The sequence below is a fragment of a genome, unplaced genomic scaffold (genome assembly GCF_019419815.1).
Source record: "Pyrus x bretschneideri cultivar Hongxiangsu unplaced genomic scaffold, Pyrus_bretschneideri_v1 Contig23, whole genome shotgun sequence".
NCBI lineage: Eukaryota > Viridiplantae > Streptophyta > Magnoliopsida > Rosales > Rosaceae > Pyrus > Pyrus x bretschneideri.
This window is the reverse complement of record NW_025999535.1, coordinates 2,343,002-2,365,032: the sequence shown is the minus strand read 5'-3', so window position 1 is coordinate 2,365,032 and position 22,031 is coordinate 2,343,002. Positions and strand designations below refer to the sequence as shown.

General features: G+C 41.7%; 1 pseudogene; it reads right to left on the bottom strand.

Annotated features, from left to right (window-relative positions):
- Positions 1-4,164: 4,164 nt before the first annotated feature.
- Positions 4,165-7,655, bottom strand: LOC103960139 (annotated as a pseudogene).
- Positions 7,656-22,031: the final 14,376 nt, after the last annotated feature.

Below are 22,031 nucleotides of genomic sequence, written 5' to 3'. Positions count from 1 at the left end.
AGCAGTACTCAGAAGTATCAAGGATCACAAATAAAAACCTGTTCTCTGCAGCTAACAATACCACGTTCTTTCCCCCTGCATGGATGGCCATCGGAAAAGTTTCAAGGATCTTCTCCACCATTTCAGTCGCACCATTTTTTGCGGCAATCAAAAAGGGTGTTTCCATATTCCTCATTTCAAGGGTTTTCTCCACTGTCTCCTCAGTAAAGCAGTAATAAAAAAAACTGCGTGGTGGCTCTGTCCATGCCAATGACCCTGTGTACATTTCATCAGATATATCGTGACTTAAGCTCGATTACTACGATCCAACTAAAGCAGTTTTCCTTCATAAGCTTTTGACTTTAGAATCTGGGTTTGGATCTCTAGTATTACTGGAATACTCACATTGACGTCGTCATTCCCGTGGTAAGGTAAGGCCTTGTGTCATACTTGACGCCTTTGAACCGAGAGATGCCGATAGACGTCATCCGTGACGAATTCGTGTAAATTTATGTTGTACGGCGTTGCCTCATCGTTGCCCTTATGGGATGAATATTTGTATAGATATTCGGAAGCACGAATTGATAGTTTTATATGAATTTTATGAAATAATGTATTATAAATTAGCGTTTCTTTTTTTTGTGTGTGTGTGTGTGTGTGTTTTATTTTTATTTTTTTATTCCACAAATATCATCGCGGTTGATCATCAGCGCTACCCGCTCTTCGGGTTCGGGTTAGAGTGACCCAGCGGCAGAGATACCACGGTAGCCACGCCCACTCCATCGCTTCATCAGTCCGGGAGCCCCGATCTGCCTGGCATAGTCATAGTGGAGACCGCACGGCATTGTGGCGGCCCCAACCCCCATGTTGACGTCGCGGAGGCCGATGTTGATTCGGCGGGCCTTTCACCTTTGGGTGATGGAGAACTCCTAGTCGAGGGTGGGAAGAAAGTCAAAGTGCGGGAGATCTGCAGATGCTTGTCCTCGAACCGGATCATCCGCGTATCTCAACATAAGATCATGGTCGTTTGCCACCCACTTCATCGGTGAGCGGACATCAAAGTCAACAGTCTGTTGACTCACAACATGGGATCCATCATTTGCACCAAGTGCCCTGTGCTCGCCCCTACATGGAAGAAGATCACTCCCCAGGCGCATGAGGCGATGATGCGAGAGATTTCGATAAGTATGCTGTTTTATACACACGCCAGAATGTTATAATTCCACCCCACATCCAAAAAATTCCTCAAAAATTTCAGCTTTGTCCTCATATTTCTGAAGCCACCCCACCCAAAAAACAAAAAGAAACACCAAACATCGTTCGATGAGCACCCATCCCTCAACCCCATCAGCATAGTATCTTCTGTTAAAGATCAACACCAGCACATTAAGATCAGTCGGTACAAAAGAACTAGATTGATCTAGTTCAAACATGCATGGTTTCTCTAGAAGATTTTATAATGGGAATATGCTAGAAAACTCTAGCAAAAAAGGTAGCAAGTTGGAAAAGCCTCCACCGCCTTAGGATTAAGAAAATATAGAAAATGTTTTTGTTTGCGGTAGAATCTAGAAACATCACAAACCTTGGCTAAAATTGGAAGAGCCCAATCTCACTGACTAGATACGTCGGTTTAGCAAAGTCGGTGGGAAAATGTGTGTGCATGATCAATGCACTAGAAAATTCTAGTGGTAGTATAAGTCGGCAAGCATGCCCTATAAATAGGTGTCTGATGTTGTGATGTAATCAAGCAACCAACCAAGTGAGAGTGAGAATTAAGAGTAGTCTTGTGAGGAGTGAGTGGTCTAGAGTTTGTCTCTAGAAAGTGAGTGAGTGTCATTGCTTCAAGAGTGTCTTTGAGAGTTTGTGTGTTGTAATATTTTGTGAGTTAATACAAGTAATTTGTTTACTTGTGTTGTCTCTCCAACACTTGTGTTAGAGTTGTGTACTCTAATTTTTTCCCCAACAATTGGTATCAGAGCGGTACGATCAGGGACCGTTTCTAGTGAAGTTTCCAAGAATCGTGAGAAGTTTAGTACTTTGCAAGATTGTTGGCAAATCTTGTTCAGCATATCGAAGTTCTGCTGACATAATGTCAGACCTTCAAGTTGCTGGAGGAATTAAGAAGTTAAACAACAAAAATTACAACATGGGCGACGTGTATGGAGTCTTACCTACAAGGCCAAGATCTTTGGGATGTCGTTGGCGGTAATGAGGTCACATAGCCGGTAGAAGACTCCAGCGGCACTTTGAGGAAGTGGAAGGTCAAGGCAAGTAAGGTTATGTTTGCCTTAAAAACCACAGTTGAAGATGACATGTTGGAGCACATACGGAAGGCTAAGACACTGAAAGAAGCGTGGGACACCTTTGCCACACTCTTTTCAAAGAGGAACGATACAAGACTGCAGTTTCTCGAGAATGAGTTGTTATCGGTGACCCAAGGGGACATAACGATTCCCTAGTATTTCCACAAGGTAAAGTCTATTTGCTGTGAAATTTCTGAATTAGATCCTAGTGCTGCAATTATAGAATCCAGGATAAAAAGAATAATTATCCATGGATTGAGAACCGAATATCGAGGCTTCATTGTCGCTGTACAAGGATGGCTGACCCAACCATCACTTGTTGAGTTTGAGAATTTGCTTGCCGATCAAGAAGCTTTGGCAAAGCAAATGGGAAGGTTCTTGTCAAAAGATGAGGAGGAAGCGCTCTACACCAAAAGTAAAGGTAGCTTTAAGCAGCTTGCTGGTGGTGGATCTAAAAGAAATGGTGACAAGGAAAAAGGTCATCAAGGAGAAGGGAGTTCTCAGCTAGGGGGAGCTCCGAAGTATCACGGCAACCGTGGTCAGTCCCAGAATAATAAAAGGTTTGAGGGTAAGTGTTACAATTGTGAAAAGAAGGGCCACATGGCAAAGGATTGCTGGTTCAAAAAGCCCACAGAGAGTAATGTCCCTACTCAGAGAATAAAAGTGAAGATGACTGGGACGCCGTAGCATATCTAATTATGGAGGAAGAATGGGACGATGAAGCATCTTCTTAGTGGTGCTCGAAAAATAAGGTGTTGCCTGACTTTAGAGAGATTGAAGATGTGTTGCAGGAGGAAATGGGAGACCAAGTTGCCCAAACCTAATTGAGTCTGGATGAGCTTGAGGAATTGCTTGATGGTGACAATGTCAAGCAAGAAGTACCTAAGAGTCCTTGGCAAATTGGTGTATATCAACAACCAGAAAAAGAAAGACCTAGTGAAGTGGAAGTATCAACTCCAGGATCACAACTAAGAAGGTCAACGAGAATATTGAAGTCAAATCCCAAATACTCCAACGCAGTCATAGTAGAATAAGCAGTTGAAGTTGAGATGCGTAAAGAAGTGGCGTAAAGCTAGGAGAAGAGGTCGATGCATTAAAGAAATATCAAACTTGGGATCCAGTGGCAAGGTTAAGAGATGCGAAACCCATATCATGCAAATGGGTGTTCAAGATAAAGCGTCGACTCAGCGAAAAGAAAAGAATGAGCTGGTGTTGAGGGGGAGTGTTAAATATCAACACCAGCCCATTAAGATCAGTCGGTACAAAGGAACTAGATTGATCTAGTTCAAACATGCATGGTTTCTCTAGAAGATTCTATAATGGGAATATGCTAGAAAACTCTAGCAAAGAAGGTAGCAAGTTGGAAAAGCCTCCACCGCCTTAGGCTTAAGAAAATATAGAAAATGTTTTTGTTTGTGGTAGAATCTAGAAACATCACAAACCATGGCTAAAATTGGAAGAGCCCAATCTCACCGACTAGATAAGCCGGTTTAGCAAAGTTGGTGGAAAAATGTGTGTGCATGATCAATGCACTAGAAAATTCTAGTGGTAGTATGAGTCGGCAAGCATGCCCTATAAATAGGTGTGTGATGTTATGATGTAATCAAGCAACCAACCAAGTGAGAGTGAGAACTAAGAGTAGTCTTATAAGGAGTGTGAGTGGTCTAGAGTTTGTCTCTAGAAAGTGAGTGAGTGTCATTGCTTCTAGAGTGTCTTTGAGAGTTTGTGTGTTGTAATATTTACTTGTGTCTCCAACACTTGTGTTAGAGTTGTGTACTCTAATTTTTTCCTCAACATATTCGACCTTTCTCCTTCTTTCCCTAACACCCTAAGTCCCAACACCCAAACTCCCCAACCCGTTTCCATGAAAAACACAAAAGAATGTAATAGTCCTTCACTTCAATTAAGCAATGAAAATCCCCAAATTCTAGGGTTATATACTCGCAGAGAATTGTAGAAACATGCAATTACAAAATGAAAATTAGAAGTACAACAAGCACTAATTGTCTCGGCAATTGATACCAGATATCAATTATAGAGAATTCATACGAACAAGAAGAAGAACTTTAGAGAAGGTGGTGCCATGTGAGTGGATGTGTGTGAGGCGGTTAGCTGTCGGCAAATAATTGGATGGTTGGATTTTCTTTTTCTCATCTTAATTCAAATAGGGGTAAAAGAGGAAGTTCACTTGACAAATTTTAAGTGTGGGGTTAGGTAGATTTTCATGATTTGGTTGAAAAATACTTACTTGACCTTTACGCAACCTATCCGATGGGCACTTCAAGGCATCTTCAAGGAGGGATACAACAGTCGATGAAGAGGATGGATCCTGGCTAGAGTCTGCCAGTGCATAGGCTTTCAAAAAGAAAGCCTCAAGGGATCTTTTAATTTTGATAGATTCATCTGCTTTCCGGAGCCCTTCCTCGCAATGGCCTGTATCGTATAAGATCCACGCCTCATAAACCAACTTCTCATCATCGCTGGATGCATGTTGACGAGCTAATTGTAAACTTAGCATTGCTGCTTCGGGACAGTTCAACCTGATCAAGTGGAGACATGAGATTTCTACTGACATTTTTAGAACCAAAAAGGTTTCTTGCTCAAAAATTGAATCTTAAGGTTTGACACAGGCTGGGCAATATTATTCAGGATATACCATTAACTTTTGGGTTAAACATAACCAACAAAAAATTGAACCTATCAAAATAAAAGGAACTGTACGACAATCTCCACAAATTTTCGGGATCCAAAACATACCTGAGAAGAAGCAATGACTATCTGAAATACAGAACACCTTTTGCTCATCAGATTCAAGAATCTGGTAAATAACCGAGAGGGATTCAATATCATCGACTGAAGACCAACGATCGTACAATTGCAGCCAACAATCTGCCGTTGTCCAATTTTCTACATGCTCACGCACAAGTGTGTGAAATTTGGATGCTGCCATGGGCGGATCCATATAGGGACCCAGGACCCTGCAGAAGCCTGAAGAAACACTTGTGATCGAACTTAGGGACCCTCCAACAATTTGGGCAGGTGCAGTGGAGAGGCTTGTTGCCTCTATGAATGGGCATGCAGCAATGTTTATAACGAAGAAGAAGAGATTTCTAATTTTTGTTTTAAAAGACCTAGCCGAAACGACGTCTTTTAGCCAGGTAATTATAAAAGATTTAAAAACTAAAATATCTCTGTTTTTTTTACAGAGTTTGAGAACCCCGGTCCTTTCCAATATCCCCAAATTATATTTAAGAACTCCCAACCCCCAATCGTCGCAACCTCCTAACTTTAAACTAAAGATACCCCATCCCCCATCACCATTTGCCGTTCCACCACCTCTAGCTGCCTAATTTTACTTCTTCCAAATTCATTTAAGTTTTTTACACAATTGTAATATATATGTTACATTAACAAATTTCATCTTTGTAAAGTTATTAATTGATGTGTTATGTTGCTGAGGAGAATTTGTTGGTTTTATTACCTTTGAGATTAATTGTGATTATTTTTTTTTTTTTTTAAAGCGGGATAACTAGTGACAAACCACAGTTATCCACCCCTTCTAAGGGTCTGGAAGACTTACAGAGGCATTTCAACTTTCTCCTAGCCACAATCAAGCAGACTCACCAACTTGGAGCCTTAAACACAGGACCTACTTGTTTTTTGTATTTTGAGAGCCGAAATCCACGTCCTTATCACTGGACCACTTGATGTGGTTGATTAAACTTGATTATTCAATTAACCAAATTCAATAAAAAATAGTGATATAGAACCAAACTAGTCTAATATATTTTTTTGAACTTTTATTTTGAAACCCCCTGATCTTGAAATCCTAGATCCACCACTGGATGCTGCCACCTGTCCCTCAAACATTCTATAATCCGGGGAGAGAGTCAGAATTGCTTGAACATCACAAATGGCTGATTTATAGTCCTCAAGAGCAAGATAGAAACAAAGCCGGAGTTCCAAGCATTCTAATGCAAGTTTAAACCCCAGAACCCGATTAATTTCTGCAAGTGCAGCTTGAACATTCTGGTTTCTCATTAATGTAGCCGCACGAAACATGTAAGGGTAAGTAAGAGTTGGATCCAGCTCAGATGCTTTCTCAAGGTCTTCCCATCTCTTATCACCTTCACAGTACAAGGACCTCTCCTGATACATCCATCCAAGCGGCGTAACAGTGCAGATTACAGAGCTAAGCTTTTCACATGACCAAAGCTTATGGCCCTTAATGTAACTCAGTCTAGCTAATCCTGCTACTGAATATATATGGCCTACATTTAAAGCTTCTTCAAAAAGGCGCTTAGCTTCGTCATACTCTTTTCTCATGAGCCTCAGGCATCCCAACTGATGGAATGCCAGCATTCTTTGTCTATCATTTTCAGAAAACTCTACCAATCGTTCCAGGAAACAAGCTGTTTTATCCAACTGCGGATCAAGGTTCATACAAACTTCACTTAATAAACAGTATAGCGAAAACAAGGCTTGACCAACCATGATCGATCTCTGTTGTCTATCAGCATGCCTGAATATCTCCACAACTCGGTTGTCATTCAAACAATCAGGAAGATCATTTAAGAAAACTTGTAAACATGATGCAGCAAGGACAGGACAGTTCTCTTCAAGAGCATATGCCATGAGTTCTACCGCATCCTCTCTAGAAGACACAAAGGATGCAAGTTTCCGGTCGCAAGCATCTTTAAGCTTTTCGCAACAAAATTTATTTGCAAAAACTAATATTTCCAACAAAAGATGAGTAGGGACTTCATTCAAACTGCCTGTCATACTGAACTCAATGATTGTCCTCATACCTGATGCACTGATATTGCTTTGTGACTAATCTATGTCCTCGCGAAGTGATTCCGAGAAACACCCATTAAGCATGGCATGAAATGGAGCAGAAAGGCTTGATATTTTCTGCCTATCACAATCTACTTTCTCATCTTGTTTTCTAAAACTGACATTTTTTGGTATTTCGTTCCCATTCATCGAAATATTCTCATGGGTACGACTTACAGTTGCATCAATAGGAAGCTGAGTCAAAATATCTACTGGCCCAAATTCTTGTGCACGTTTATCACAACTGGCAAGCAAGTTGGAAATATGCTCTTCCCCTTGCTTCTCATACTTCAACCATGCTCCAAATATGAGCTTCTCATGAATGGAGCTAGCTTTCTGCCAAGCTGCACGAAGGCTTCTTCGCAGCAGCTTGACTTCTCCGAGGCCCCTAAAGACCTGGAATTGTAACAAGTAAAGATTCGACTGTTCCTGTGGAGGACACAACTCAAGTTCTTCATGAATTTGAGCTAAAACTTTGACATAATCAACAGGTTTATAGAACGGGAGTATTGGCGGCTCCGGGACCTTGGTAAGAGATTATCTACAGTAATTTGCACATACACACCAAAATATAACATCAAAATCAAAATTGTGAATTGGGAAGTAAATATAAAAAATAATTATTGAAACTAAAGCATTTAGGAAGAATGACTTACTGATGCGAACAATTACATATAGACCCTTATATGATATATCTATTATCTAGCTGGCATATTGTATATCTTTTCCCAATAGTTATAGTAGGGTGCAGAGCACCAAATCATTAGGGTTTCCATTTCATTCTACTATATATCTGTAAGGTTGCGCCTCTTTGATGGCTATGAGAAATATGACAGCACTTTTATCTTTGATTTCCTCATTGCATTTACTTCTAGCTTAATTTTCTTGAAAAGATCATACCAATTATATAGAAGAAGAGGTGGACCTGGAGCCATGACTGTGGATTGAGGGCATTGAGCTGTGATTCTTTACCTGACTCAGAGGGAAAGAAAGTCCTCATGGGGCATAAGACCCTAAGCAAATCCCAGATCTCCAAATTACCCAGATGGGTTTCTCTCTCTAAAACTCAAAGTTCAAGTTTCTCTCTCTAAAACTCAAAGTTCAAGTTTCTCTCTCTAAAAACTCAAAGTTCAAGCACAACAGAGACTGGGGAAACGAGAAAACAAAAACCCAGAAAAATTCCAAGTGATCCCAAATCACTTGGCTGACAGACTTCCCACCAATGAACCTAAATTCCAAATCCCACAAAAAATTCAAGAATTACAAGCAGACAATAATGTCCGAGTTGGACCTATTTCAACAATTTCAAATTAAAAAAACCCAATTCACCAAAAACAAAAAAATTCTGGGTTTTATTCATTCAACCAAAAAGATGAAAATTTTCTCTTTTTTTTTTTTTTTTTTTCAATTTACAACAAAAATGATTACTTCCCCCTCCTCTCAGTGTACGAAGCAGATAAAAGAAAAGCAAAACCCCAGAAAAGAACAAGCACCCACCAAAGAATTAAGCAAGATCTCTACCAGAAACGTGGCCAAATAATCACATTAGCCCACACCCAATCCCCTTCATAAAATGCCAAAAAACACCATAAGCAGACAAGTGAGAGAGGAAAGAAAAAGAGACTCACTTTACTTATGGCTTGAATTTTTGCAGAGAAGTTTGTCACAGATTACAGCTAGCTGAGAGGAGCTTCAGAGAGGCATGGGACCAACCAGTTACCAAGTGAAAGGAATTTTTTTTTTTTTTTTTTTTTTTTTTTTTTTTTTTTTTGTAAAAAGTGAAAGGAATTCAAATGAAAAAAAACTGACCAATTATCCCTTTTTTTCTCTACTTTTTTTATTGTTAAAAGAGTCATTTCATTTTACTTTTTTTAGGTAATTTCCACTAATTTCGCAAAATTCGCACCTTACAATTGTTGGTCAATATGTTAACTACTTCGTTAATGTCACTTAGTTTTACGATTTAATAGTATTCTTCTTCATTTGTAAGTGAGAGATTTTAGGTTTGATTCTCGTCAAAGGCAAACTTGAACCACATTATTGCTAGCTCATTGTGAGTTAGTTTATCCACCTCCCCCTTAGTTTAGATAATATCGTTTGTTTAAAAAAAAACTGCTTCGTTAATTGATGATGTGTCATAGTTTTGGCTCTAAATTTGTGCAACGTTGAATTTGAAATTAAATAATATTAAAAATTTTAAAGTATGAAAGTGACAGAAAAATCAAACTTTAGGTATTAAAGTGAGACGAAAAAAATAAATGTAACAAAGTGCTAATTTTGCAGAACTTGAGGGTAGTAAGATAAAAATTACCCTTTTTCTTTCTTTTTTTCTCATTTTTCTCTCCCTCGAAGACGAGAAATGATATTAAGACCAAAGTTTGATTTTGGTCTAGTAGTTTTGGCGGAGTCTCATTTTATTTAGGTAATGCTAGGGGAATCAAAATTTTAAATTAAATTTGCAAACCAAATGATGTGTCACCAATAGTGTAAGATCCCACATCGGCTAGGGGTGTGATCCTTATATGTATATTCTCATCCCCTCCTAGCACGAGGCCATTTGGGAGCTCACTGGCTTCGGGTTCCATGGGAACTCTGAAGTTAAGCGAGTAGCGCGCGAGAGCGCTCCCATGATGGGTGACCCACTAGGAAGTTCTCGTGTGAGTTCCCAGAAACAAAACCGTGAAGGTGTAGTCGGGGCCCAAAGCGGACAATATTGTGTTAAGGTGGTGGAGCGGATCCGGGATGTGGTGGACCTCGGGCCAGGATGTGACAATTTGGTATTAGAGCCTAACCCTGGCCATGGTGTGCCGACGAGGACGTTGGGCCCCTAAGGGGGGTGGATTGTAAGATCCCACATCACCTAGGGGAGTGATCCTTATATGTATATTCCCATCCCCACCTAGCACGAGGCCTTTTGGGAGCTCACTGGCTTCGGGTTCCATGGAAACTCCGAAGTTAAGCAAGTAGCGCGCGAGAGCACTCCCATGATGGGTGACCCATTGGGAAGATCTCGTGTGAGTTCCCAGAAACAAAACCGTGAGGGCGTAGTTGGGGCCCAAAGTGGACAATATCGTGTTACGGTGGTGGAGCGGGCCCGGGATGTGACAAATAGAAAATAAGCATGCTAATCAATATTTAAGTAATAATCCAATCAACATTTAAGTAATAATCCAATCATTAACAATCACATCATTTGGTTTACAAAATTTTGATCTCCCTAGCAATAATCTTAATTCATAAGTTTTCGTATGAGTTCCTAGAAACAAAACCGTGAGAGCGTAGTTGGGGCCCAAAGCGGACAATATCGTGCGGTGTTGGAGCGGGCTCGGGATGTGGTGGACCCCGGACCGGGATGTGACAAATAGAAAATAAGCATGCTAATTAATATTTAAGTAATAATCCAATCATTAACAATCACATCATTTGGTTTACAAAATTTTAATCTCCCTAGCAATAATCTTAATTCATATGGTTTTATTGTCTAAATTTTAATTTTGTAGTTTAAAAAATATATATAACTCAATCACAATATTATTTTAATGAAATTCGCACGTGAGGGACAATGTGTGTGGCATTTTCATCTATCTTCAAATATGCCACTCACGAATTAATTATGCAGGCAAGTAAACTATTTTTCTGAAAGCCAACAATTAGTAAATTATGAAATTCATTAAATTTACGAACAAATTCATGATTTGGCCTGATCATTATACAAATTGTTTGTTCGGCTGCATAAACTAATGGGAATCAAATAAACAAATAATGTTTATAATTACACACTGTTTAGAGAGAAGATATGGCCAAGTTGGACTTTATGCTAGCCAATACGACGTCATTTTAGCTTGGAGAATCCTAACTCTATCGTTTGGCAGATTTGTTTGGTTTATTTCATATTACATCAATAATTGTCTTTCGAGTTTTCATAGTGGGGTCCTCCCAATTTATTCAAAACTATGCTGAATATAAATTAAAGAATATGGAGGATTTGTGTACATCACTCAGACTAGAGACAACATATATATATATATTGCTTGAAAATGTTATTTGTACAAATAATTTAACAAATAGGTTTCCCAATTTGACGTGAAGCAATCGTTTGAAAAGTGTTTTTAAATTACTGAAAGCGTTTTTTTATTAAATGATTTTGAGCTTCAAAGCAAAGTGCTTATAACAAGAAGCACTAGTTATGTATTTCTTATAAAAAAACACTAGTTATATGCTGCATTGTTTTGCTTACAGTCCACTTTAAGGCTTTAAGCTGCATTGTTTCAAACCTTGGCAAAACGAAAGAAGTTAATGGGAGCAATTGTATGAGTGTTCAGATGCAAGATTATTCTTTCCATCGTGCCCTAGAGAAAGTGCGAAGGAGATCAAACCGCTTGTTAACCAAGAAGATAGGTGTCACAAATGCAGGAAGAGGGTGGGCAGAAGCTTTTTACGCACAGCAGAACTGAACTCGTTTTTCGGCTTCAAAATCCCGGAAATTTAAGTTCTTGAGAGGACCGAAATGACCCTGGGGACACTCGCTCCTGTCGATATCATCCTTTGTTGTGGGACACATAAATCGAGTAAGATTGGAAGTAGGGACACCTTGACTTAAGAAGACCTTTAACCTTCACTCTAATTTCCAAGATGAATGTGAATCATTCTGGTTTGAATTCTGAGGTACGTCTCCAAATTCAAGTTTCAAAAACGTTATTGTTACCAAGTACTCGGAGATATCGTCATCGTGATTCATGTAATAACATATTGACTCATTTTCATAAGCTCATACGCCAAATTAATGACACACCCCAACCGAGATCAGGGCATGCTGGCCGTCACGTGGAAGTGACGTAGCCATGTGCACAGTGCGGAAGCTAAAAACAGTAATATAAAAGTACGAATAATTTAAAAACTAGCAAATATAATGTGCCAATACGAGTGCTAGCGTAAGTGAGACGCTGAATTCAGAGCATAAAGACTACAACAGTCCAAAGAAAATGATACAACAATAGTACACCCGAAGGTGACCCTACATAGGTGAGTATCTGTCAGAAATGCCGAGACGCCCCCTGGGAATACCACCGAAACCGCTAAGCTACTAGAACCTGGAGGGGCGCAAAACAAAAGCGTGAGTGGGCAAAAACAAATTCTTTGAAAACCATTTCATAAAATACATTCTAACCCCTCGCCGTAAAACCTGTATACTTCCCAGAAAGTAAACATATATGCGTAGGTATAAATATGCCAATAATGATCAAATATATGCCATATCGGAACCTCAGAATGAAATGCAAGTGCTCAGGTATAAATCACATCAATAGCATAATAATCTGGCAGCCGGAGTCCCCTAAGTCACCTGTACGGCTGAATCTAGAGCTCAAATCTCAAACTCAATCACTAAACCTGCCCACGAGTCGGAACCACCTATAGTGGTCTATACGACAAGCCTGGGTGTAATACATATAAATGCTCTAGTGCTACGATCACGTGAAGGCTGTGCGAATAATCGCGGGTCACCTACGAGTCGGAACCACCTATAGTGGTCTGTACGACAGGACTGTGCACCTAACTTGGATCCAAGCTGAGCGTATGGTGCGGGAGGTGAACGACACGTGAAGGACTGTGCCCTACTCTGGGCGGGAGCACTAACACCGGGGGTGCAGGTTATGAGCTCTCTAAACATCTCGAATCGCTACTGAATGTAAACATAAATAACACTTACCTGGCACTTACCTGTGCGTCCGCAGCGCTTAATATAAATATGCATATGTATGCCACTACTAATGCATATGATAATACGTAAACAATAGGGATATGGTGCATGGCATAAACAAATAACCCTTTTTAAACAATTTCTGGGAATATAAATGTATATAGGTATATACGGAAAACCAAAAGCCCACTCACTGGTATGTGGAAGGGTCGTAGCCCCCCTGCCTCGAATGTGCACGCTCATCCTCGGGATACGTGTCACCTATATGCGAATTAACTATAAAAACGTTAACTTTAAAGCACATAACCGTCCGTTCAAAATAATTTCTCATACATTGCTCAAAATGGACAAATGAATATACCAACGTGATCTACACAACCTCACGATCACAACCATATTTTTAAAATAATTTTTGGACCTCTCACGCGCCCCCACGCGCCAAAATAGGCACGGACCCACGCGCCCCCACGCGCGGCCACGTGCCATGCACACTGACGGCGTCAAGTGACGCCGTCAGGAATATTCCGTTAAACCAACGGAATATTCCGTTAAACCTAATTGACGCCGTCACTGCCGTTAGGAATATTTCGTTAAACCCTAACGGAATATTCCTGTTTCTTCTCCGGTCAGTCGCCGTCGCCGTCGCTGGAAAACCTGCAACTTGGGTTTTTTCGCTCGTTTTTCAACCGTTTTTCAAGATTTTTACACCATTTTAACCCTTAGGACTAGTAGAACACGTCTAACCAAGTTTTAAAGGCTAAAATCTACGAGAAATCACCTGTCCAAAACTCCAAAACTCGGCCAACTTCGAACCAAGCTTTCCCGACGTCCAAATTCGTCAAACGAGCTACTCCGAGACTCCTTGGGACACCACCAAGCTATCTATGTACTTCAAATTCCCAAAAACGCAAAGAATTAAGTTTGCATGAATAGTACCCCAAACTGCCATTGACGAAACTACGTGAAAACGACGGATTTCTTACCTGAAAATGGTACGGTTGTGCTCCCACGAGCTTCACGATCTCAGCTGTGCCTTTAGTTTCCTCGATCTGGGTCGATTTGGTGTAGTTATGTGTGTGTCCGTACATTTATGGTGATGGGAAGGAAGAGGGAGACACGGGAGAGAGAGACAGAGAAAAGACAGAGGGAAAGGGAAAGTGACAGTGAGTGTGAGTGTGTGTGTGTGTGGTCGAACACATGCCACACCACACAAAACAACCAATAACACGACCAAAACGAACTAGGGGCAAGGTCGTAATTTCACACGTATGATAATAAGAATTTTGGGACGGGATGTTACAACCTACCCACTTTAATAGAATTTCATCCCGAAATTCAAGACAACCAAAAAAAACAACCCCTAGTGGCCGAAGAACAATCTAGGATACAAATCCCTCATCCGCTTTTCTGTCTCCCACGTAGCTTCCTCGACTGAATGATTCCTCCACAGGACTTTCACTAAATTCACCTTCTTGTTCCTCAGAACCTTCTCTTTCCAATCTATGATCGTCACCGGTTCCTCGTCATACGTCAAATTTGGATTAATTTCTAACGGTTGAGGAGGTATCACATGAGATGGATCAGCAACATAATGTCGGAGCATAGACACGTGGAAAACGTTATGCACTCTGGCTAGCTCCGGAGGCAACTCCAACCTGTAGGCTACCTCACCAACTCTCTCTGTGACCATGTATGGTCCGATGTACCTGGGACTCAACTTGCCTTTCTTCCCAAATCTCACTACACCTCTCCATGGCGAAAGATTCAAAAATACCCAATCTCCGACCTCGTACACTCTGTCCGTAGCATGCCGATCCGCTAAGCTCTTTTGTCTGTCCTGTGCTGCTTTCAGATTAGTCTTGATTACCTGAACGTTCTGAGTAGTCTCCTCAACAATCTCCGGACCCACTAAAACTCTTTCTCCGACTTCTGACTAACACAATGGTGTGCAACAAGCTCTACCATACAATGCCTCAAATGGTGCCATGCCAATGCTCGAAAGAAAACTATTATTATAGGCAAATTCCATCAAATCCAACCGCTGGTGCCAAGCATCACCAAACTGCAACACCAAAGTTCGCAACATATCCTCCAACGTCTGAATAGTCCTCTCAGATTGCCCGTCTGTCTGAGGATGATATGCTGTGCTGTAGAGTAGTCTCGTACCCAAAGCTTCCTGGAAAGCCACCCAAAACTTAGATGTGAACCGTGGATCACGATCCGAGACAATACTCACCGGGACACCATGGTACTTCACTACCTTCGAGATGAACAACTCCGCTAAACGACTCAAAGAATACTTCTCTCTCACTGGAATAAAGTGTGCGGACTTAGTGAGTCGGTCAACGATCACCCAAATGCCGTCAAAACCATTATGTGTACGCGGGAGCTTGTACACAAAATCCATGGTGATATTTTCCCATTTCCACTCGGGAACGGTAAGCGGTTGTAACAACCCAAACGGCTTCTTCCTCTCTGCTTTAACCTGCTGACAAATGGCACACCTACTCACATACTCGGCTATCTCCCTCTTCATACCCGGCCAATAATAAAATGGTCGAATGGTATGATACATTTTAGTAGCTCCTGGATGCATGGCGTAAGCCGAGATATGTGCTTCATCAAGAATTTCCTTCTTCAAATCCACATCATTTGGTACGAACATTCTTCCCTCTTGCATCAATAAGCCATCCGATTCACATACCCTGAGGTCTTTCCTCCTACCTTGTTCTCGAGCTTGGATTAATTCTTGAGTCCGCTCATCAACTGTTTGGGCTGCAAGCACCCGATCAACCAAGATGGGCCTAACTTGAAAATTAGCAAGTAAAGCCACATCTCGATCTTCTGCTTCTAACCTCACTCTCGTAGCACGCAAGTCCGCCAAAAGAGGAATACGGCTTGCATACAACACATTAATGCGGCCTTGAGACTTCCGACTAAGTGCATCAGCAACTACATTCGCACGACCAGGGTGATAATCAATCGTGCAGTCGTAATCGCTGAGCAACTCCATCCACCTCCGCTGACGAAGATTAAGTTCCTTCTGAGTAAAAAGATACTGGAGACTCTTATGATCAGTGAAGATCCTACACTTCTCGCCGTAAAGGTAATGTCTCCACAACTTCAACGCAAAAATGATAGCAGCCAACTCCAAATCATGAGTAGGGTAATTCAACTCATGGGGTTTTAACTGACGCGAAGCATAAGCAATCACCCTACCATGCTGTATCAACACACATCCCAGACCATTCAAGGAAGCATCGCTATAAACCTCGAAATCACCACTATCGTCCAGGAGTGCTAGAACAGGTGCTTGAGTAAGACAATGCTTCAACTGCTGGAAACTCTGTTCACACTTATCATCCCACTCAAATTTAACATCTTTCCTCGTTAGTCTCGTCAATGGTAAGGCAATCACCGAGAAATCCTTAACAAATCTCCAATAATACCCCGCCAAACTAAGGAAACTCCTCACCTCGGTGACGGTTCGCGGTTGCTCCCAATTCTCCACCACTGCGACCTTCTGAGGGTCGACCAGAATACCCTGAGCAGAAATAATGTGCCCCAGAAACGCTACTTGGTTTAGCCAAAACTGGCACTTGCTAAACTTAGCATATAATTGGTGTTCCCTCAACCTCTTCAACACCAAAGTAAGATGTCGAACATGCTCTGCCTTCGACTTAGAATACACCAGAATATCGTCGATAAAAACAATGACAAACCTGTCCAAATAAGGCTGGAACACCCGATTCATTAAATCCATAAAAGCTGCTGGTGCATTCGTCAACCCAAATGGCATAACCAGAAACTCGTAATCACGATCAGGTGGTAACCCAGGCAAATCCTCGGGAAAAACATCTGGAAAGTGTCGAACTACCCTCACATCCTCAACACTACTAGGAGGAGCCTCATCCAACACCACATGGGCTAAGTACCCCTGACAACCTTTAATCAACAACTTTTTCGCTCTCACAGCAGAGATAACGCCATGTCTCACCCCACTTTGCTCACCAACGAAAGTAACCACAGGTAGTCCAGGACGACGAAATGTAACTATTTTCCCATAACAATCAATATTGGCACGATTGGGGTGCAACCAATCCGCGCCCAAAATCACATTGAAATCAACAATATCTAACGGGATAAGATCAGCTGGCATAATAACACCCTCAACTATCACTGGACACCCTGGGTACACACAATCTACAATACATCTCTCCCCTCTAGGCATAGCGAACTCTAAATCATACCCTAGAGGTGTGGGGCGAGGTTGCGTCACTTGAGAAAATGTATGAGAAATCACAGAATGTGTAGCTCCGCAATCAATTAAGACTCTAGCAAAATAACCAAGAATATTTAACGTACCCATGATCAGATCCGGGTTGTTCTGAGCATCCTGCAGAGAAATGTTGTGAATACGCCCCTGGCCCTGCTGTCGTCCGCCACGACCTCTGTTCGCCTGAGTACTGCGACCCTGCGCACCACGCCCCTGACTGGGCTGACCGGTCTGTCTCGAAGACCCTGCACTGCTAGTAGCAATCTCTCCTGGCTGAAACTGTCCCCCCTGATACCATTGAGAACCGCCGGCTGGAACTAGAGGATACGGCATATAGCCACCAGAATACTGAGGGTAACCACCCTGGGAATAGGGGTCCTGAGGATACTGATACTGTCCCGGGGCATAAGGAACAGCATCACCCTGGTAGTGGTAGGCACCGCCCCGACCTGCCTGTCCATAACTACTCGGACCCTGAATCTGCTGTATAGGGGCAGGTGGTGGCAGAAAAGTCTGCTGCGGCTTCTGCTGCTGACTCTGGGGGCATTGCGCGGCTCGATGTCCCATCTGCCCGCAAGTAAAACAACCACTACTGCCCCGCCTACACTCGCCAATGTGCCGATTATTACACCTTCGGCAAAATGGGGCCCTACCTCGGCCACCATCACCCTGTCTCTGGCCTCGAGCGCCACCAGTAAATCTACCTCCTCGTCTCTGACCAGTGGCACTGAAACCACCACTAGAAGAGCTAGAGCTATTACCACCCCTCTTGAAGTTTTGAGTCTGACGAGGCCCGAGCGATGCTTGACCTTTACCTTTGACATCTTTCTTCTGGTTACCATTCTTCTCATCGTCATCACTCTCGCTCGTCATGTTCTCAGAGTCCTCAAACCTCAGCAAAACCTCGTAGAACTCCTGATAAGTATCACAATGAGTGGAGGTCGACATCGAACGCCACTTCTTCTTAGTGCCGATGCGAAAACGACGAAGCATCTTTGCTGGATTACTAGCAATCTCAGGGTGGTAGCGAGACAAGTCGGTGAACTTCCGATAGTACTCATTCACAGTCATCTTCCGCTGTTTCAACTCAGTGAATTCCTGTTTCTTGCGATCGATGTACTCAGGGGGCACAAATCTCCTCTTAAATAACCTAATGAAAACATTCCAGTCAGTCTTCTCGGCTGGAGTCAAACTACGAAGCTCCTGCTCCCACCAGGATGCAGACTCCGTACCCAGAAACCATGAGGTCGTCTCGACCCACCTCTCAACAGCAAGATTCCCCTGATTGTTCAACACTCGGAAAGTCTTCTCGATATGTTCTAACCAACGCTCTGCGCCCTCGTGCCCCTCGTGACCGTGGAACTTATCCAATTTCAGATTGTACATAGTCTCCAGAGGAGTCCTCTGGGGAGGGCAGATAGCTGTCTGGATAGCAGTAGCAATAGCTTCCCCCAACTGAGTGATATCGGGGAAACTAGACTCATCTGAACGGCGTGGTTCCCGACGAGGCGGCATAATTCTAACAGAAGGCACCAAAACCATTAGAATACTCACAAAAGACACAGGACTGCCAAACCTAGGCTCTGATACCAAACTGACACACCCCAACCGAGATCAGGGCATGCTGGCCGTCACGTGGAAGTGACGTAGCCATGTGCACAGTGCGGAAGCTAAAAACAGTAATATAAAAGTACGAATAATTTAAAAACTAGCAAATATAATGTGACAATACGAGTGCTAGCGTAAGTGAGACGCTGAATTCAGAGCATAAAGACTACAGCAGTCCAAAGAAAATGATACAACAATAGTACACCCGAAGGTGACCCTACATAGGTGAGTATCTGTCAGAAATGCCGAGACGCCCCCTGGGAATACCACCGAAACCGCTAAGCTACTAGAACCTGGAGGGGCGCAAAACAAAAACGTGAGTGGGCAAAAACAAATTCTTTGAAAACCATTTCATAAAATACATTCTAACCCCTCGCCGTAAAACCTGTATACTTCCCAGAAAGTAAACATATATGCGTAGGTATAAATATGCCAATAATGATCAAATATATGCCATATCGGAACCTCAGAATGAAATGCAAGTGCTCAGGTATAAATCACATCAATAGCATAATAATCTGGCAGCCGGAGTCCCCTAAGTCACCTGTACGGCTGAATCTAGAGCTCAAATCTCAAACTCAATCACTAAACCTGCCCACGAGTCGGAACCACCTATAGTGGTCTATACGACAAGCCTGGGTGTAATACATATAAATGCTCTAGTGCTACGATCACGTGAAGGCTGTGCGAATAATCGCGGGTCACCTACGAGTCGGAACCACCTATAGTGGTCTGTACGACAGGACTGTGCACCTAACTTGGATCCAAGCTGAGCGTATGGTGCGGGAGGTGAACGACACGTGAAGGACTGTGCCCTACTCTGGGCGGGAGCACTAACATCGGGGGTGCAGGTTATGAGCTCTCTAAACATCTCGAATCGCTACTGAATGTAAACATAAATAACACTTACCTGGCACTTACCTGTGCGTCCGCAGCGCTTAATATAAATATGCATATGTATGCCACTACTAATGCATATGATAATACGTAAACAATAGGGATATGGTGCATGGCATAAACAAATAACCCTTTTTAAACAATTTCTGGGAATATAAATGTATATAGGTATATACGGAAAACCAAAAGCCCACTCACTGGTATGTGGAAGGATCGTAGCCCCCCTGCCTCGAATGTGCACGCTCATCCTCGGGATACGTGTCACCTATATGCGAATTAACTATAAAAACGTTAACTTTAAAGCACATAACCGTCCGTTCAAAATAATTTCTCATACATTGCTCAAAATGGACAAATGAATATACCAACGTGATCTACACAACCTCACGATCACAACCATATTTTTAAAATAATTTTTGGACCTCTCACGTGCCCCCACGCGCGGCCACGTGCCATGCACACTGACGGCGTCAAGTGACGCCGTCAGGAATATTCCGTTAAACCAACGGAATATTCCGTTAAACCTAACTGACGCCGTCACTGCCGTTAGGAATATTTCGTTAAACCCTAACGGAATATTCCTGTTTCTTCTTCGGTCAGTCGCCGTCGCCGACGCCGTCGCCGGAAAACCTGCAACTTGGGTTTTCTCGCTCGTTTTTCAACCGTTTTTCAAGATTTTTACACCATTTTAACCCTTAGGACTAGTAGAACACGTCTAACCAAGTTTTAAAGGCTAAAATCTACGAGAAATCACCTGTCCAAAACTCCAAAACTCGGCCAACTTCGAACCAAGCTTTCCCGACGTCCAAATTCGTCAAACGAGCTACTCCGAGACTCCTTGGGACACCACCAAGCTATCTATGTACTTCAAATTCCCAAAAACGCAAAGAATTAAGTTTGCATGAATAGTACCCCAAACTGCCATTGACGAAACTACGTGAAAACGACGGATTTCTTACCTGAAAATGGTACGGTTGTGCTCCCACGAGCTTCACGATCTCAGCTGTGCCTTTAGTTTCCTCGATCTGGGTCGATTTGGTGTAGTTATGTGTGTGTCCGTACGTTTATGGTGATGGGAAGGAAGAGGGAGACACGGGAAAGAGAGACAGAGAAAAGACAGAAGGAAAGGGAAAGTGACAGTGAGTGTAAGTGTGTGTGTGTGTGGTCGAACACATGCCACACCACACAAAACAACCAATAACGCGACCAAAACGAACTAGGGGCAAGGTCGTAATTTCACACGTACGATAATAAGAATTTTGGGACGGGATGTTACAATTAACATGACGAGTCATTTTCAATTCATACTTCATATGCTAATATATTATAGAAAAAACCGCTTAATACGACCGAAAAATAAATAGTTTATAGCTATTAATTGATATTACTATTTTTAATCAGTGTGACTAGGGATGGGCAAAATACCCATGGGTTTAGGTAACTGTGGTTACCTGCCTATTTAAAATTCACGGTTACGATTATGGGTAACCGTTTAGACAAATAAACGGTTATGGGTATAACCGTTTATCTGTGAAATTTAAATGGGCGGTTATGGGTATTACCCACGGTTATAACGGGTATCCATCGGTTATGGGTATTACCTGCGGTTATACGGGTATTCATTTACCCATTTCATTTAATATATGTAAAAAAAAAAAAAATTATCGCAAGGATTTTGAGGGTTTTAGAAGCAGGCTCTCTCTCTCTCTCTCCCCCCTCTAGTTCGGACCCCTTCATCTTTACGTTCACATGTTAGAACATGTCTTATATTGATGACAAAGAAAAAGAGTCCAGTTATAACTGGTGATGGGTCTGTTAAACATGGTGCATATAGTTTTGATGAAGGTAATGCAAGGAAAAAGCTAGCTTATATGATTATCTTACATGAGTATCCTTTGTCTATGGTGGACCACTTGGTTTTTAAGAGGTTTTGCAATTCATTGCAACCCTTATTTAAGGCTATTTCTAGAATTACTATCAAGAGGGATATTATGAAAGTATTTGAATCATCTAGTATTCAAGATAATGATTACTTTTTGTTTTTAGAAGCTTTACTTTGTAATCATATGGATTATAATTAAAGACTTGCTTGGGTGTAGCATAAAAATATCGTTCGTAAACTATTATTTTAATTATTGAATTGTATGAGGACTTAAATGATTTAAGTAGGGAAATGCATGCTAAAATATACCAATAACGGTGTTTAATTGTCAAAAAACAAAAATTATGACAAATTTTTCTTTTGTAATTTTCAAGTTGTTTAAAAAAAACATGTAGACGGGTGAAAAAAGGGGTAAATGGGTAAAAAAAGGATAAACGGGTAAATGGTTATGGTTATGGTTAAATGTGTAAATGGTTATGGTTAAATGGGTACACGGTTATGAGTATGGATAACCGTTTATAAACGGTTATGGTTATGGGTATAACTATTTAT